We start from the raw sequence: 18,490 nt of genomic DNA, 5'->3' as shown, positions 1-18,490 counted from the left end.
TGGTGTAGGTGTTGTGAGTCTATTCTGTGTATGTCATGTATATTTGTGTGGTGTCCTTGTGGTATATTTGTGGCATATGGGTAGTGTGTGTGTCATATATTTGTGTGGCATGAGAGCATATGTGTCTTGTATGAGGGATATGGCATATGTGTGGGGTGTGAGTGTTGTACATGTGGAGGTTTTTGTGGTATCTGTGCAATGTATGCAGGCTATGTGTGTGTTGTACATGTAGCATTTCTGTGTATGCTTGGTTGGTGTGTCATATGTGTGGTGTGTGCATGGTGTATGGGTAGCATGGGTGTTTTGTGTGTGGTGTGTGCATAAGGCTTATGTGTTGTGTTTCTGTGGTGTGCACAGTGTATGAGTTGTGAATGTCTGGTATATGTGTGTGAGTGCAGTATATGTGTGTATGGGAATGGTATTTGTGTGGTGTAAGTTAGGCTGTGTGTGATATATAGGTTTTGTGTCTGTTGTGTGTGCTGTATTTGAATTCTGTGTGCTGTACATGTGGTGAATGTGACAGGTGGTGTGTGTGCACTAAAAACGTGATGTACATATTGCTGTTTGTGGCATTTATTTGGCATGTTTTGGAGGGTATATGTGTGGGTGTGGGTGTGTATCTATGGTATATGGTGGTGTAAGTCAGTCTAATTTATATGTGTTCTTTGTGTAGCGTGTGTGAGGTCAATGTGTGGTGTGGTGGTATAGGTATGGTGTGGGTGATGTTGAGGTGTGTGCATGTTCTGTGCCTGTGTTTGGAAAAAGTGCGGTTGGTGAATTCTAGGTGTGATGTGTGTGTGATATTTGTGTAGTGTGTGAGTGGTGTTTGTGGGATGTCTGGGAGTGTATGTAGTATGTGCGGTCTGTGTGTGGTTTATATCATGTATGTGTTTTACGATATGTGGTTAGTGTTGTTTGGTGTGTATGCATTACGTATGTGGTGTGTGTATTCACCCAGTGTATGTGCAGTATATGAGTTCTGTGTGTGTGTGTGTGTGTGTGCATGTTTCTGGTGAGTGTTGGCATTTTGAGGATTGGGGCACTGTGTATGTTATATGTGTATATGTATAGTATACTTGATAAACGTGTGTTGGATGTGTGGTGTGTCTGTGATAAATGTGTGGTGTGTGGGGAGCATATGCATTTAATCTGTGTTGTATTCATTGGTGTGGTACATTTGAATTGGGTGTGTGGTGTGTGTGATGTAGGTGATATATGTGTGGCGCATGTGTGGTGTGTGTGTGTCAATGTGTCATGTTGTTTGGTGACACTATTCTCTGTGTGGTGTTTGTGGTGTATATTTTATGTATTTGTTCTGTGCACATGGTGTGTTTGTGAATATGTTTTCTAATTGTGATGCATATAGAGTGTATTGTGTGTGCAATGAAATTGTGATTTCCATATTGTGCATCTGAGGTGTATATTTGGTGTATGTGTTCTCTATATCTATAGTGTATCTGTAGTGTCCGTTTTAGATGTGTGTTGTGTGCATGAGGTGTGTTTTAGGCGTGGTGTGTGCAATATGTGTGTGTAATGTTTTTGTTGTATTTTTGTTGATATATGTGTGGTTGGTGTATGCGTGTGTGTGATATGTGTGGTGTGTGAGTAGTGTTTGAATTGTGTTTGTGTGTATAGTAAATGTGTGATGTTTGTACTGTGTGTGTGTCATATGTATGCTTGTTTATGTAAGTTTGGTGTGTGTGGGTCTGTGTGTGATGTGAGTGTGATGCATGTGATATGTGTTTTATGTGGTGTGTATGTAGTTTGTATCTGGTGAGTATGTGAAAGATCAGTTTGGTGGTGTGTGTGTTGTATGTGTATATGGAACATATGTGTGCTGTATTTTTGGTCTATTTGTGGGATGTCTATAATATATGTGTGGTATTTGTATGATTTCTGTGTAGCTCTTGTGTGGTGAAGGTTGGGTGTGTTTGATGGCTATATAATTGTGTATGTGTTGTGGGTGTGACATGTGTCACACATGTCACCTGTGTTGTGTATATGTGGATTTTGTATTTGTAATGTGTGTGTGTGTGTATGTGGTTCAGAATTTTGATATACGTGGAATGTGTTGGAGTTGTGTTTGGTGTGTGGTGTATTTATCTAAGGGGTGTGTGTATGTATATGGTTTATAAGCAGTATTTCTCTGGTGTATGTGTATGTCTGTGCATGGTATATGGAAAACGTGTGCATGGAATATGTGTGCTGTGTATGTGGTGTGATGTACATGTGGCATTTGGTCTGTGTGATTTATGTTTTGTGTATATGATGCATGTGTGTTGTGTACTTTCCATGTAAACTGTTGGTGTGGTATATATGTGGTGTGTGTCTTTATGTGATTTATAAGCAATATAAGAAAGAGCACATGAGAGTTCTATGTACGAAGTGTGACTGTGTGGTACTTTATGTGTGTTGTGGTTTGTTTTGTAAATGTGGTATATTTGGGGGGCTTATGTGTTATATAGGCAGTGTGTAAGGATTATGTGTGCTCTTTGTGGGGTATAAATGCTATATGTTGGTGTGTGCTTGGTGCATGGATCTTAGTTGGCTACATGTTGGTTATTTTATGGTATATGTGAAAGACGTTAGTTTGGTGTGTTTGTTGAAAGATGGTTTGCCAAAGTGTTGTTTGACAGAGTTGAGTACATGGCACTTTCTGCATAGGCCCTGCATAGGTTTTCAAAAACTTCTTAGTGAAAGAAGATGTTAGTGAAAGATGGGATTTCTCTGAAGTATTTTTTCATGGAGTTGAGTATATGTCACTTTCCTCATAGTTCTCTGCATAGGTTTTCAAACACTTCAACTTTAGTGAGTCAAGAAGTTAGTTGGAAGATGATTTCTCCAGTGTTTTTTTTTTTTTTACAGAGTTGAGTGTATGGCGCTCTCCTTACAGACCCCCACATAGGTCTTAAACAATTCAAAATCAGTGAATAAAAAATCTAGTGGAAAGATGGTTTTTCAACATTATTTTACAGAGTTGAGCACATGATACTTTCCTCGTTATTCCTCGCAGAATTTCCACACACTTTTATTTTAGTGAAAAATTGTGTTAGTTGAACCGCAGTTTTTACTGTGTTATAGCACAGAGTTGAATGTATGGCACTTTCCCTATGCTTTACTGCATTGGATTTCAAAAACTTCTTACCTACAAAAATATAAAATTAGCGAGATTATTTCTCCACAGTGTTGTTCCACAGACTTGGGTATAGGGGCACTTTCCTTATACTTCCCTGCAAAGGGTTTCAAACCCTTTTTAACTACTTTTAAAAGAATTAGTTGAAAGATTGTTGGTTTCTCCAGTATTGTTTCACAGAGTTAAGTGTAGGGAACTTTTCTTGTTTCCCACATAGATTTTCAAACACTTCTAACTTAAGGAAACATGATGTCAGTTTTAAAATAGTTTCTCCCCAGTGTTCTTTTACATAGTTGAGTATATGCCACTTGCTTTGAGTTTCTAATAAAAGTGCTTAAACTCAACTCAGTGACACAATACTGTGCAAAAACAATCTTTCAACTAAAATCTTGTTTGAATGAGTTAGAACTGTTTGAAATCTTATGCAGGAAGCTATAAGGAAAGTGGTATACAGAGCGGGCGGGTCAACATTGTGGAGAAGTAGGGGGATCCATACTTTCTGCGTCTCTCAAACAAAGAAGTGCTGAAGCCAAAGGACTTTGAACCCCAAGAGTCTGGGAGGAAAAGAGACTGTATCTACTGGGAAGAAAACGAGACAACTTGAGAAACCATAGGTGAGTGATAGCAAACTGGGGGAAAATAAAAACAGCCATGAAGGCATGGAGGGGAGGATTCGCCTTCTGTGGAGACACAAAGGGAACAGAAAGAGTGGCTGGGAAGTGGAGGACAGTATCTGGACAAGAGAAAAAACCTCAGTCTGGGACTCAGATGCTATCTCTACCTGCAGGGCTTTCTTTGAACTGGGGCCATCTTCCTGTTCATGCACTTGGGGAGGAGGGGAGCCATCCCTGGGTTTGCTGGTGGAAGAGTGGCACAGTCCACAGTAGGAGGAAGTGGTCCCCTCCCTGGAGGGCTGCACGATAGGACAAAGCCTGTCTGTGTCTGCCATCCACGGGCTCAGTGGCTAAGTCGAGGAAACAGTCCGCAGTAGGAGAAAGCAGCCCCTCCCTGAAATGCTGTGAGAAAATACAAAGCCTGCTTGCATCCGCCACCCCCGGGCTCCATGGTGAGTTCAGTGGCACAGTCCACAGAAGGAAAAGGCGGTCCTCCCTGAATTGTGGCAGCACATACAAAACCAACCAAGATCACATATCAAGCCGCACAGAAAGGGGTTTCCATGCCAGAGCACACAGAGGGGGACTTTGAATCCTAGACAAGCGTTAGGCCAGGGGAGTTGGTGGAGTGAGAAGGACCATGTCTGCACCCATGGCACAGTGAGGATGAATCAAAAGGAGTCCATCGGGTCATGGAGAAGAAACGGTGGGATCGCCAGTTTCCCCACTACCACCACCAAGGCAGGGCCTCGGGGATCAATCCTGGGGCCCATAGTGGAGGTGGAACCAACTTACACCAACCACGCCCCTCTGTGTCAGGTAAATGCGTATCTGCTGGAGCCAGATAAATGCTGTGCAACCAGACAGCTCCATCATCCAGAACAGTGATGCTGCATAACTTGTATTAATTGCAGGACAATTGTTTTTATTTAGATATATTCTCCTTTTCTATCTCTTCCCTCCTCTAGGCTGGTTAATCTGTTGGTTTGTTTAAGCAGACATATTTAATCCATTCCATTGATATATGATCTACATCTCCTTCTGTACTTTCCTTCTCTCTCTCTGGAATAATCAAGACAGAGTTTCTCTGGGTAACTTAATCTTCGTTTCTTTTCCCTGCCTCCTTTTTTATTTTCCTTTCTCTCTGGGTTAAGCCATTTAGTCTCTCTGCCAGTCAATGTTTATTTTCTCTTTGCCCCACCCATCATTTCTTTCTTTGTGTGTGTTCTTCCATCAGCACTGCCTCCACCCTGCTCTTTATTTGTAGCTGGTATTTCTGTTATTTTGTTTTTGGACTCTTTTTTTTTTTGTTTGGTTGTTTGTGTATGTGTGTGTGTTTTAATTCATTTTTTGTGTTATTTGTATATATTTTTGCATGTTTCCTCTTTGCCTGTTTTTTTGCCTGTTTGTTTTCTTTTCAGGGCTACTTCATGGAACAAATCACAGGACACCTCATGAAGGGTCCAAAACATCACTATGAGTAGAGAAATAAAATAGTCAAAGTCACGATAGAGAAGAAGTAAAGTTCTCCAAAATCTACCTCCTGAAGGGCCAGGCTGTAGACAGTGTATGACCTCCTTTTTATTAAAAACTTTTAAAACTCATAAGGGACAGAAAACTAGCCAAAATGATGAAACAGAAGAATTCTACTCAAAAGAAATTCCAGGACAAAGTGACAGCTAAAGAATTGATCAAAACAGATATAAGCAATATAACTGAACAAGAATTTAGAATAATAGTCATAAGACTAATCACTGGGCTTGAAAAAGGTTTAGAAGACAATCTATTATTAGCACAGAGATCAAAGAAGTAAAAAATAGTCATGAGAAATTAAAAAATGGTATAAATGAAAAATAAAATGGAGGTGGCCACTGTGCGGATTGAAGAGGCAGAAGGGAGAAAAGGTGAATTAGAAGATAAAATTATGGAAAAAGAGGAAGCTGATAAAAAGATTTTTAAAAATCCAGGAACAAGAGGGAAGAATCAGAGAACTAAGTGATGCAATCAAATGGAACAATATCAGTTTCACAGGAATTCCAGAAGAAAAGAGAAAAGGGTTGAAGGTGTACTTGAAAAAATCATAGCTGAGAATTTCCCCAATCTGGGGAAGGAAAGAGACATTGAAATCCAAGAGGCACAGAGAACTCCCTTCAGACACAACTTGAAGCGATCTGCATGATATATCATAGTGAAACTGGCACAGTAAAAGGATAAAGAGAGAATTCTGAAAGTAGCTAGGGGTAAACAAATCTTAACATACAAAGAAAGAAACATAAGAATAGTAGCATACCTATCTACTGAAACTTGGCAGGCCAGAAAGGAACGGTAGGAAATCTTCAATGTGGTGAATAGGAAAATATGCAACCAAGAATCTTTTATACAACAAGCTTGTCATTCAGAATAGGAGAGATAAAGGTTTTCCCAAAGAAAAACTGAAGAATTCATCACCACTAAATCATCCCTACAAATATCCTAAGGGGTATTGTGTGAGCGAAATGTTGCAAAGACCACAAAGTAACAGAGAAATCACTACAAACATGAGACCTACAGATAACACAATGATTCTAAACTGATACCTTTGAGTAATAAAATCTAGTGTAAATGGGCTAAATGGTCCAATTGAAAGACAGAGTGTATCAGATTGCATAAAAAATAAGACCTATCATTGGCTCTCTACAAGAGATTCATTTCGGACCTGAGGACACTTTCAGATTGAAACAGCAGAATATACTTTCTTTTCAAGTGCACATGGAACATTCTCCAAGATAGATCACATACTGGGTCACAAAACAGCCCTCCATAAATATAAAAGAATTATTAGGGAATACTATGAAAAATTATATGCCAACAAAATGGATAAACTGTAAGAAATGGACAAATTTCTAAATACCCACACACTACCAAAACTCAAACATGAAGAAATAGAAAATTTGAACAGACCCATAAATAGTGAAGAAATTGAATCAGTCATCAAAAATCTCGCAACAAATAAGAGTCTTAGACAAGATGGCTTCACTGGGGAATTCTACCAGAAATTTAAAGCAGAATTAATACCTATCTTTCTCAAGCTGTTCCTGAACATAGAAAGAGAAGCAAAACTTCCTGACTCATTCTATGAATCCAGCATTACTTTGATTCCCAAACTAGGAAGAGACCCAGCAAAAAAAGAGAACTTCAGGCCACTATCTCTGATGAATATGGATGCAAAAATTCTCAAGATACTAGCAAATTGAGTTCAACAGCACGTAAAAAAAGATTATTCACCATGATCAAGTGGGATTCATTCTTGGGCTGCAGGGCTGATTCAATATTCGCAAATCAATCAATGTCATACATCGCTTTAATAAAATAAAAGGTAAGAACCATATGGTCCTGTCAATAGATGCAGAAAAAGCATTTGACAAAATACAACATCCTTTCTTGATGAAAATCCTCAAGAAAGTTGGATGAAAAAACATACCTAAATATCATAGACGTCCACAGCTTTTATGAAAAGCCCACAGCTAATATCTTCAATGGGGAAAAACTGAGAGCTTTCTTCCTGAAATCAGCAACATGACAGGAATGTCCACTCTCACCACTGTTAACATAATATTGGAAGTCAGCAGACAACAACCTCATGAAGATAAGCTTCTGCAATGCCATCTGGATGTCTTCTTTAGAAAGGTGTCTATTCATGTTTTTTGCCCAATTCTTCACTGGATTATTTGTTTTCTTGGGCGTGGACTTTGGTGAGCTCTTTATAGATTTTAGATACTAGCCCTTTGTCCAATAGGTCATTTGCAAATATCTTTTCCCATTTCGTTGGTTGCCTTTTAGTTTTGTTGATTATTTTCTTTGCAGTGCAGAAGTTTTTATCTTCATGAAGTCCAAATAGTTCATTTTTGCTTTTAATCCCCATGCCTTTGGAGATGTGTCAAGAAGAAATTGCTGCTGTTGAGGTCAGAGAGGTGTTTTCGTGCTTTCTCCTCTAGGGTTTTGATGGTTTCCTGTCTCACATTCAGGTCCTTTATCCATTTTGAGTTTATTTTTGTGAATGGTGTAAAAAAGTGACCTAGTTTCATTCTTCTGCATGTTGCTGTCCATCTCTCCCAGCACCATTTGTTAAAGAGACTCTTTTTTCCATTGGATATTCTTTCCTGCTTTGTCAAAGAATACTTGCCCATACATTTGTGGGTCCAATTCTGGAGTCTCTATTCGATTCCTTTGGTCTATGTGTCTGTTTTTGTGCCCATACCATGCTGTCTTGATGATGACAGCTTTGTAGTAGAGGTTAAAGTGTGGGATTGTGATGCCTCCTGCTTTGGTCTTCTTCAAAATTACTGTGGCTATTCGGGGTCTTTTGTGGTTCCATACAAATTTTAGGATTGCCTGGTCTAGTTTCGAGAAGAATGCTGGTGCAATTTTGATTGGGATTGCATTGAATGTGTAGATAGCTTTGGGTAGTATTGACACTTTAACATTTATTCTTGCAATCCATGAGCACGGAATGTTTTTCCATTTCTTTATGTCTTCTTCAATTTCCTTTTTAAGCTTTCTATAGTTTTCAGCATACAGATCTTTTACATCTCTGATTAGGTTTACTCCTAGGTATTTTATCTTTCTTGGTGCAATTGTGAATGGAATCAGTTTCTTTGTCTTTTTGCTGTTCAATATTAGTGTGTAAGAATGCAACTGATATCTGTACTTTGATTTTTTTATCCTGCAACTTGCTGAACCAATGTATCAGTTCTAGCAGACTTTTGGTGGAGTCTATCAGGTTTTCCATGTATAATATCATGTCATCTGCAAAAAGTGAGAGCTTAACAACATCATTGCCAATTTTGATGCCTTTGATTTCCTTTTGTTGTCTGCTGATGCTAGAACTTCCAACACTTTGTTAAACAACAGTGGTGAGAATGGACATCCCTGTCACGTTGCTGATTTCAGGGGGAAAGCTCTCAGTTTTTCCCCATTGAGGATGATATTAGCTGTGGGCTTTTCATAAATGGCTTTTATGATGTTTAAGTATGTTCCTTCTATCCTTTCTCCAGGGTTTTTATTAAGAAAAAATACTGAGTTTTGTCAAATGTTTTTTCTGCATCGATAGACAGGACCATATGGTTCTTTTCTTTTATTTTTTTATTTTTTATTTTTTTATTTATTTTTGGGACAGAGACAGAGCATGAACGGGGGAGGGGCAGAGAGAGAGGGAGACACAGAATCGGAAACAGGCTCCAGGCTCCGAGCCATCAGCCCAGAGCCTGACGCGGGGCTCGAACTCACGGACCGCGAGATCGTGACCTGGCTGAAGTCGGACGCTTAACCGACTGCGCCACCCAGGCGCCCCTGGATCTTTTCTTTTATTAATGTGATGTATAACATTGATTGATTTGTGAATGTTGAACCAATCCTGCAGCCCAAGAATGAATCCCACTTGATCATGGTGAATAATTCTTTTTATATGCTGTTGATTTTGATTTGCTAGTATCTTATTGAGAATTTTTGCATCTATATTCATCAGGGACATTGGCCTGTAGTTCTCTTTTTTTGCTGGGTCTCTGTCTGGTTTGGGAATCAAAGTAATGCTGGCTTCATAGAATGAGTCTAGGAGTTTTCCTTCCCTTTCTATTTTTTGGAACAGCTTGAGAAGGATAGGTATTATCTCCGCTTTAAAAGTCTGGTAGTGGGGCGCCTGGGTGGCTCAGTCGGTTGAGCGCCGACTTCGGCTCAGGTCACGATCTCGCGGTCCGTGGGTTCGAGCCCCGCATCGGGCCCCTGTGCTGACAGCTCAGAGCCCGGAGCCTGTTTCAGATTCTGTGTCTCCCTCTCTCTGACCCTCCCCCATTCATGCTCTGTCTCTCTCTGTCTCAAAAATAAACGTTTAAAAAAAATTAAAAAATAAAAAATAAATGTCTGGTAGAATTCCCCTGGGAAGTCATCTTGTCCTGGACTCTTATTTGTTGGGAGATTTTTGATAACTGATTCAATTTCTTCACTGGTTATGGGTAGGTTCAAGCTATTTCTTCATGTGAGTTATGGAAGTGTGTGGGTGTTTAGGAATTTGTCCTTTGCTTCCAGGTTGTCCAGTTTGTTGGCATGTAATTTTTCATAGTATTCCCTGATGCTTGTATTTCTGAGGGATTGGTTGTAATAATTCCATTTTCATTCATGATTATATCTATTTGGGTCATCAACCTTTTGTTTTTGAGAAGCCTGGCTAGAGCTTTATCAATTTTGTTTATTTTATCAAAAAACCAATTCTTGGCTTCATTGATCTGCTCTACAGTTTTTTTAGATTCTATATCGTATATTTCTGCTTTGATCTTTATTATTCGTCTTCTTCTGCTGGGTTTGGGGTGTCTTTGCTGTTCTGCTTCTAGTTCCTTTAGGTGTGCTGTTAGATCTTGTATTTGGGAGTTTTCTTGTCTCTTGAGATAGGCCTGGATTGCAATGTATTTTCCTCTCAGGACTGCCTTTGCTACATCCCAAAGCATTTGGATTGTTGTATTTTCATTTTCATTTGTTTCCATGTATTTTTAAATTTCTTCTCTAATTGCTGGTTTGACCCATTCATTCTTTATTGTGGTGTTCTTTAACCTGCATGCTTTTTGGAGGTTTTCCAGACTTTTTCCTGTGGTTGATTTCAAGCTTCATACTCGTATACTTATGAAGGGCTGTTTTGTGACCTAGTATGTGATCTATCTTGGAGAATGTTCCATGTGCACTCGAGAAGAAAGTATATTGTGTTGTTTTGGGATGCAGAGTTCTAAATATATCTGTCAAGTCCATCTGATCCAATATATCATTCAGGGCCCTTGTTTATTGATCCTGTGTCTAGATGATTGATCCAATATTGTAAGTAGAGTATTAAAGTCCCTTGCAATTACCAGATTCTTATCAATAAGGTTGCTTATGTTTGTGATTGTTTTATGTATTTGGGGGCTCCCATATTCGGCACATAGACATTTGTAATTGTTAGCTCTTCCTGATGGATAATTATTATATAAAGCCTTTCTTCATCTCTTGTTACAGACTTTATTGGAAGTCTAGTTTGTCTGATATAAGTATGGCTACTCCAGCTTTCTTTAGACTTCCAGTAGCATGATAGTTCTCCATCCCCTCACTTTCAATCTCATGGGGTCCTCATGTCTAAAATAAGTCTCTTGTAAACAGCAACTTGATGGGTCTTGGGTTTTTTTTATCCATTCTGATACCCTATGTCTTTTGGTTGGTGAATTTAGTCCATTTACATTCAGTGTTATTATTGAAAGATATGGGTTTAGAGTCACTATGATGTCTGTAGGTTTCATGCTTGTAGTGATGTCTCTGGGCCTTTGTGGTCCTTGCAAAATTTCACTCACAGAATCCCCCTTAGGATCTCTTGTAGGGCTGGTTTAGTGGTGATGAATTCCTTCAATTTTTGTTTGGGAAGACCTTTATCTCTCCTTCTAGTCTAAATGACAGACTTGCTGGATAAAGGATTTTCGGCTGTATATTTTTCCTGTTCATCACATTGAAGATTTCCTACCATTCCTTTCTGGCCTGCCAAGTTTCAGTAGATAGATCACGAGTTTTATCGGTCTCCCTTTATGTTAGAGCGTGTTTATCCCTAGCTGCTTTCAGAAATTTCTCTTTATTCTTATATTTTGTCAGTTTCACTGTGATATGTCACACAGAAGATCGATTCAAATTACTTCTGAAAGGAGTTCTCTGTGCCTCTTGGATTTCAATGCCTGTTTCCTTCCCCAGATCGAGGAAGTTCTCAACTATAATTTGTTCTAGTACATCTTCAGCCCTTTTCTCTCTCTCTTCCTCTTCTGGAATCCTTATTATACGGATATTGTTGTGCTTGATTGCATCACTTAGTTCTCTAATTCTCCCCTCATACTCCTGGATTTTTTTTATCTCTCTTTTTCTCAGCTTCTTCTTTTTTCATAATTTTGTCTTCGAATTCACCTATTCTCTCTTCTGCCTCTTCAATCCGAGCTGCTGTCACCTCCATTTTATTTTGCACCTCATTTATATCATTTTTTAGCTCCTCCTGACTGTTTCTTGGTCCCTTGATCTCTGTAGCAATAGATTCTCTGCTGTCCTCTATACTTTTTTCAAGCCCAGCGATTAATTTCATGACTATTATTCTAAATTCATGGTCCGTTATGTTGCTTAAATCATTTTTGATCAATTCGTTTGTTGTCACTACTTCTTGGAGTTTCTTTTGAGGAGAATTCTTCCATTTCATCATTTTGGATAGTTTCTGCAGTGGCACCAAACCGCAGGGCACTTCCCCCGTGCTGTCTGGAGTAACTTGTGTTGGTGGACAGGGCCACAGTCAGACCCGATGTGTGTCCCCAGCCCACTCCTGGGGCCAGTCAGACTGTTGTGTACCTTATCTTCCCCTCTCCCAGGGGCAGGACTCACTGTGGTGTAGTGTGGCCCCTGTCTGGGTTACTTGCACACTGCCAGCTTGTGGTGCTTCTTTGATGGGATCTGGCATATTAGCTGGGGTGGATCCGCCAGGTGCACAGGGGCGGGAGGGACAGGCTTAGCTCACTTTGCCATCGGTGGTTCCCTGCGGGAGGGGCCCTGCAGCATCAGGAGGGAGGCAGACCCGTCAGAGGAATGGAACCACAGAAGTACAGCATTGGGTGTTTGCACGGTGCAAGCAAGTTCGATGTCGGGAACTGTTTCCCTTTGGGATTTCGGCTGGGGGATGGGAGAGGGAGATGGCGCTGGCCAGCACTTTTCTTCCCCACCAAGCTGAGCTCTGTCTTCCAGGGCTCAACAACTCTCTCTCCCGGTGTCCTCTTGCCCTCCCACTCTGCGAGCAGAGCTGCTGACTTTTAACATTCCAGATGTTAAGTCCCGCTGGCTGTCAGAACTCACTCCATCTAGCCCTTCCGGTTTTGCAAGTCGGACTCGGTGGCTCTGCCTTGCCAGGCAGGCTGTCCTTCCACCGCCCCAGCTCCCTCCCGCCAATCCATGTAGCACGCACTGCCTCTTGTCTATGCTTGGCTCCGGAGAGTCCATTGTGCTAGTCTTCTGGCAGTTTTGTGGGTTATTTAGGCAGATGTCAGTGGAATCTAAGTGATCAGGAGGACGTGGGGAGCCCAGCATCCTCCTACACTGCCATCTTCCTATTCTCAGTTTTTAAGAGTCTCCTATGGTATGGCTCCCTCCTCTTTTTTTTTCCTTCCCCTCCCCCATGATCTTCTGTTAAGTTTCTCAGGATCCACATAGGAGTGAAAACATATGGTATCTTTCTCTATATGACTTATTTCACTTAGCATGACATGCTCCAGTTCCATCCACATTGCTACAAAAGGCCATATTTCATTATTTCTCATTGCCAAGTAGTATTCCATGGTGTATATAAACCACAATTTCTTTAAATTTTTTTTTTCAACGTTTTTTTATTTATTTTTGGGACAGAGAGAGACAGAGCATGAACGGGGGAGGGGCAGAGAGAGAGAGGGAGACACAGAATCGGAAACAGGCTCCAGGCTCCGAGCCATCAGCCCAGAGCCTGACGCGGGGCTCGAACTCACGGACCGCGAGATCGTGACCTGGCTGAAGTCGGACGCTTAACCGACTGCGCCACCCAGGCGCCCCTAAACCACAATTTCTTATCCATTCATCAGTTGATGGATATTTAGGCTCTTTCCGTAATTTGGCTATTGTTGAAAGACATGGCATCCATTCAGGTTTGCATCTCAGTTATAACGTTTTTAATTTTGGCCTGTGTAGTTTTTAGTTCTCTTGTCTCTGCAGTAAAGGATTCTTTAGTGTCTTCTATGCTTTTTTCAAATCCAGTTAGTATCCATGTAATTCTGGTTTTAAATTCAATTGTGACGTATTACTTATATCGGTATTGATTAAATACCTGACATCACTTCTTTCTGTTCTTTCTTTATGGGTGAATTCTTCTGTCTTGTCAATTAAGAGGTAAAAAATAAAATGAAATAATAAAGAGAGCTATATCCTAGGTGTGTTTTGTTTTGCTTGTTTAGAAAAGTTTGGTTCAAGAGAGGAGTTAGATGGCAGGAAGAAGGGTGATGCTGGGCTCTCCATCCTCATTTCTCACAGTTGTATTGCAGTCAGTTCACTTGGAACACCCAGGAAATTGATCTGCAGACTGGCAGAAAGATCTCCATTGTTGGAGGGAGACATTGTGGAAAGTTCAAGGTTCATGGAAGTGAATTGGAGAGAAAAAGAGCAATGCCACGGAAGGAAGGGAACCCTTTCTGTGGAAAGGCAAAAGGAGAGTGATAAACAGGCATTGAAAGAATGTGGTATCGGGTTTGCACAAGAGGAAAACCTCTCTGGACCTCAGGCTGTGGAGCTAGAGGTACTGAGTACAGCAGGGATTTTTTGCAAGCAGCATGTGGAGTTCAAACACTGAGGTTTTGGAAGTGCATGACTTTCTCCAGAGTGGAACTGTGGCATGCACTCCTGGGTAGAAGGAAGGAGTTGGCCCTAGAGTGCAAATGTGTAGTGATCTCTGGAGCACAATGGGAAAGCACTCCCCTTCCTGAAATACTTTGGGCAGAGGGTATATTTCCTCTCCAAGGACAAAAGACCCTGTAGGTGCCAGAAAAGGGCTTTTCTTTGGCAGGTGATAGAGGCACCCATAGAGGGCTTATTGTTGCTTTTAGTGGTGGTACACTTTAAATTCTTCACACTGCACAGGTGTAGAACTGTTTTTCTGATACAAAGTACATCAGACACAGCATGGATAGGCTCTACTCAAGAGGAGGAGGGCAGTCCATTTAGTTCTGGGTCCTTAAGATCTTGAGTTTTAAATCCCAGCCACACGCTGAAGAAAAAAGCATAAGAGAGCTGTGACACAGAGTCAGCTGACTGCCCTCCCTACTTTGTGAGGGCTTCCAGAACAACGGAGGGTGTGAGACCCCTTATCTGGGAATGAGAGATAAGGGTGGCACCATTGTCCCCCAACACCAATATGGTAGGACTTCAGAGGGCAACACAGTGGCCCCCAGTTGAGGCAGGACCCACATACTCCAAACCTGCCCCCCCCCGTGCCTGGTAACTGCTTATTTACTGGGACAAGATTGACTCTGAGCCTCTTCCCCAGAAGACCATCACAGGTAGTGCACCCTATTCACCAAGTATACTGAAAATAGAGTGCTTCAAGGCATCACTTGATGTTTTGGTGGAAATAGAACCAGGCGTTCTTTCTTTCTTTCTTTCTTTCTTTCTTTCTTCTTTCTTTTTCCTTTCTTCCTTCCTTTCTTTCTTCCTTCCTTTTCTTTCTTTTTTCCTTTCCTTTCTTCCTTTCTTCCTTTCTTCTTCTTCTTCCTCTTCCTCTTTGTTTTATTTTTTAATCAGGTTCATAGTTTTTTGTTTGGTTTTTTTTTATTTCCTTTTCTCCCTTGTTGCTTTTTCTTACTTTTTTTTTTTTTTTTTGCTTCTTTCTGTTCTTTTCTTTGGAATCAGGCTTATAGTTTTTTGATTGTTTGGTTTTTTATTCATTCATTTTCCTTTTCTCTTTATTTTTGGATCAAGTTTTTTTTTCCTACTTTTTCCCCTTTTATTCAAATAAATCAAAGAACACCTAGTTAAAGTCCAAACACTCCCAACTACAAGCAAGGAGGAACTCTGCAGTGGACTGACCAGTGAGAAGGAGCAGCCAAAACACAATAGCGGATCACACACTGCGTACAGCATTCAGGAAAACTTCCTAAAGTGTCAGGCCTGGACAATGTATGAAGTTTTTAAATATAGCACTGCTCTTTGGTGTAGGAAACCTAAGAAACTTTTAAAACATGTAAAAGAGGCCCTTGTGTGGCTCAGTTAATTAAGCGTCTGACTCTTGATTTTTTCCCCAAGTTATGATCTTGCAGTCATGCAATCGAGCCTCACATTAGCCTCCCCACTGGGTATGGAGCCTCCTTCACATTGTCTCTCTCTTCCTCTGCCCCTTTCTTTTCTCACTCTTTCTCTCTCTCAATATAAATAAAATAAACATTCCAAACATACAGAAGACAGAAACTTAGCCAAAATCACAAGACAGATAATTTCTCCCCAAAAGAATGGTCAAGAATAAATCACAGCCAGATTAAGTAAGGCAACTGTTGGGATGACCACTGGGTGTTATATGTAAGTATATGTTATATGAATTAATAAATTCTACTGAAACCAATACTACACTATATGTTAATTAACCTGAATTGAAATTTTAAAAAAGGAAATTACAGCCAGGGACTTGCTCAAAACAGACATAGGCAAAATATGTGAACAAGAACTTAAAACAACAGTCATAAGACTATGAGATGAGCTTGAATAAAAAGCATAGAAGACACCAGAGAAACCCTTGCTACTGAGATCAAAGACCTAAAAACTAGTCAGGCTGCGATAAAGAACGCTATAACTGAGATGTAAAATTGACTAGAAACAGTCACAAGAAGGATTTAAAAATCAGAGAAGAGAATAAATGATAAGATAAAATAATGGAAAACAAGGAAGCTGAAAAGAAAAGGGAAAGGAAACTATTGGATTATCAAAGGGGACTTAGGTAACTCAGTGATTCGTTCCAGCAAAACAATATCCATATCACAGGAGTCTGAGAAGAAAAAACTACACTACAGTCCGGAACCTTTTGGGATGCAAGAAAGACAGTCCCAAGAGGAAAGTATATTATGATTCAGGCCTATCTCAAGAAGCAAGAAAGGTCCCCAATACACAATTTAACCTATACTTAAAGGATCTAGAAAAGGAACAGCAAATAAAGCACAAAGTCAGCAGAAGAAAAGGAATATTAAAGATTAGAACAGAAAGTAAGAAAGGGGATAGAAGTAAGAAAAGGAGATAGAAAGTTTATTGGAACAAATTATAGCTGAGAACTTCTTTAATCTGGGGAAGGAAACAAGCATTCAAGTCCAGGAGGACAGAGAACCCCCCCCCTCCAAATCAACAAAAACAGGTGAACACCATGATATATCACAGTGAAACTTTCAAAATACAAAGACAAGGAGAATTCTGGAAGCAGCTGGGGACAAAAGGCTCTTAACCTACAAGGGTAGACAAAGTTAGTAGCAGACCTGTCCACTGAAACTTGGCAGGCCAGGAGTGGCAGGAAATATTCAACATGTTCAGTAGGGGAAAAAATATGCAGCCAAGTGTTCTTTATCCAGCAAGGCTTTCATTCAGAATAAGAGATAAAGAGTTTCCCAGAAAAACAAAACCAAACAAGTTTATGACCACTAAAGCATCTTTGCAACAAATTTTAAGTGGGACTCTTTGGTTGGAGAAAAATAAAACCCAACATAACAAAGACTACAAAGAACCAGAGAACATTACCAGAAACACCAGCTCTACAATGGCACTATATTCATATCTTTCAATAATTGCTCTGAATGTAAATGGACTAAAGGCTCCATTCAGAAGATAGAGTATCAGAATGGATTACAAAACAAGACCCATCTATATGTTGCCTACAAGAGACTCACCTTAGACCCAGAGACACCTGCAAATTGAAAGTGAGGGGATGGAGAACCATCAGGCTAATGAATGTCAAAAGAAAGATGGAGCAAACACATCATACAAGCTAGATTTTAAAACAAAGACTATAACAAGCAAAAAAGAAGGGCATTATATTATAATTAAGGAGTCTATCCACCAAGATCTAACAATTGTAAACAATTATGTCTCCAATTGGAACACCCAAATATATAAATCAATTAATAACAAACATGAGAAAACTCATTGATAATGCAATAATAGTAGAGGACTTTAACACCCCACTTACAATTAACAGATCATCTAAGCAGAAAATCAACAAGGAAACAATGGCTTTGAGTGACACACTGGACTGGATGGACTTAGATATATTCAGAACTTTTCATCCTAAAGTAACAGAATACACATTCTTCTGGAGTGCACATGGAACATTTTCCAGAATAGACTGCACACTTGGTCACAAATCAGCTCTCAATAGGTAGAAAAAATTTGAGATCATACCATGCATATTTTCAAATCACAATGGTATGAAGCTTGAAATCGCCACACACAAAAAATTGGAAAGCCTCAAATACATGGAGGTTAAAAACCATCCTACTAAAAATGAATGGCTCAATCAGGAAATTAAGGAATAAATAAAAAAATACATGTAAGTCAATTAAAATGGAAACACTACAGTCCGGAACCTTTTGGGATGCAAGAAAGACAGTCCCAAGAGGAAAGTATATTATGATTCAGGCCTATCTCAAGAAGCAAGAAAGGTCCCCAATACACAGTTTAACCTATACTTAAAGGATCTAGAAAAGGAACAGCAAATAAAGCACAAAGTCAGCAGAAGAAAAGGAATATTAAAGATTAGAACAGAAATAAATGATCTAGAAACCATAAAATATATTAAGGCATATCAATAAAACCAAGAGCTTGTTCATTGAAAGAATAAACAAAATTGACAATACCCTAACAAGACTTCTCAAAAAGAAAAGAGAAAGGACACAAATAGATAAAATCACAAATGAAAGAGGCATCACAACCAACACCACAGAAATACAGAAACTATAAGAGAATACCATGAAAAAGTATATGCCAACATAGTAGGCAATCTGAAAGAAATGTACAAATTCCTAGACACTCACAAAATACCAAAATTGAAACAGGAAGAAAATGAAAATTTGAACAGACCCATAAAGAAATTGAATCACCATACAAAAATCTTCCAGCAAACAAAATTCCTGGTCCAGATGGCTTCCCAGGGGACTTATACCAGACGTTTAAGGAAGAGTTAATA

Source organism: Neofelis nebulosa, chromosome 18 (genome assembly GCF_028018385.1).
Source record: "Neofelis nebulosa isolate mNeoNeb1 chromosome 18, mNeoNeb1.pri, whole genome shotgun sequence".
Lineage (NCBI taxonomy): Eukaryota > Metazoa > Chordata > Mammalia > Carnivora > Felidae > Neofelis > Neofelis nebulosa.
Note: the sequence above shows the minus strand (reverse complement) of the source record.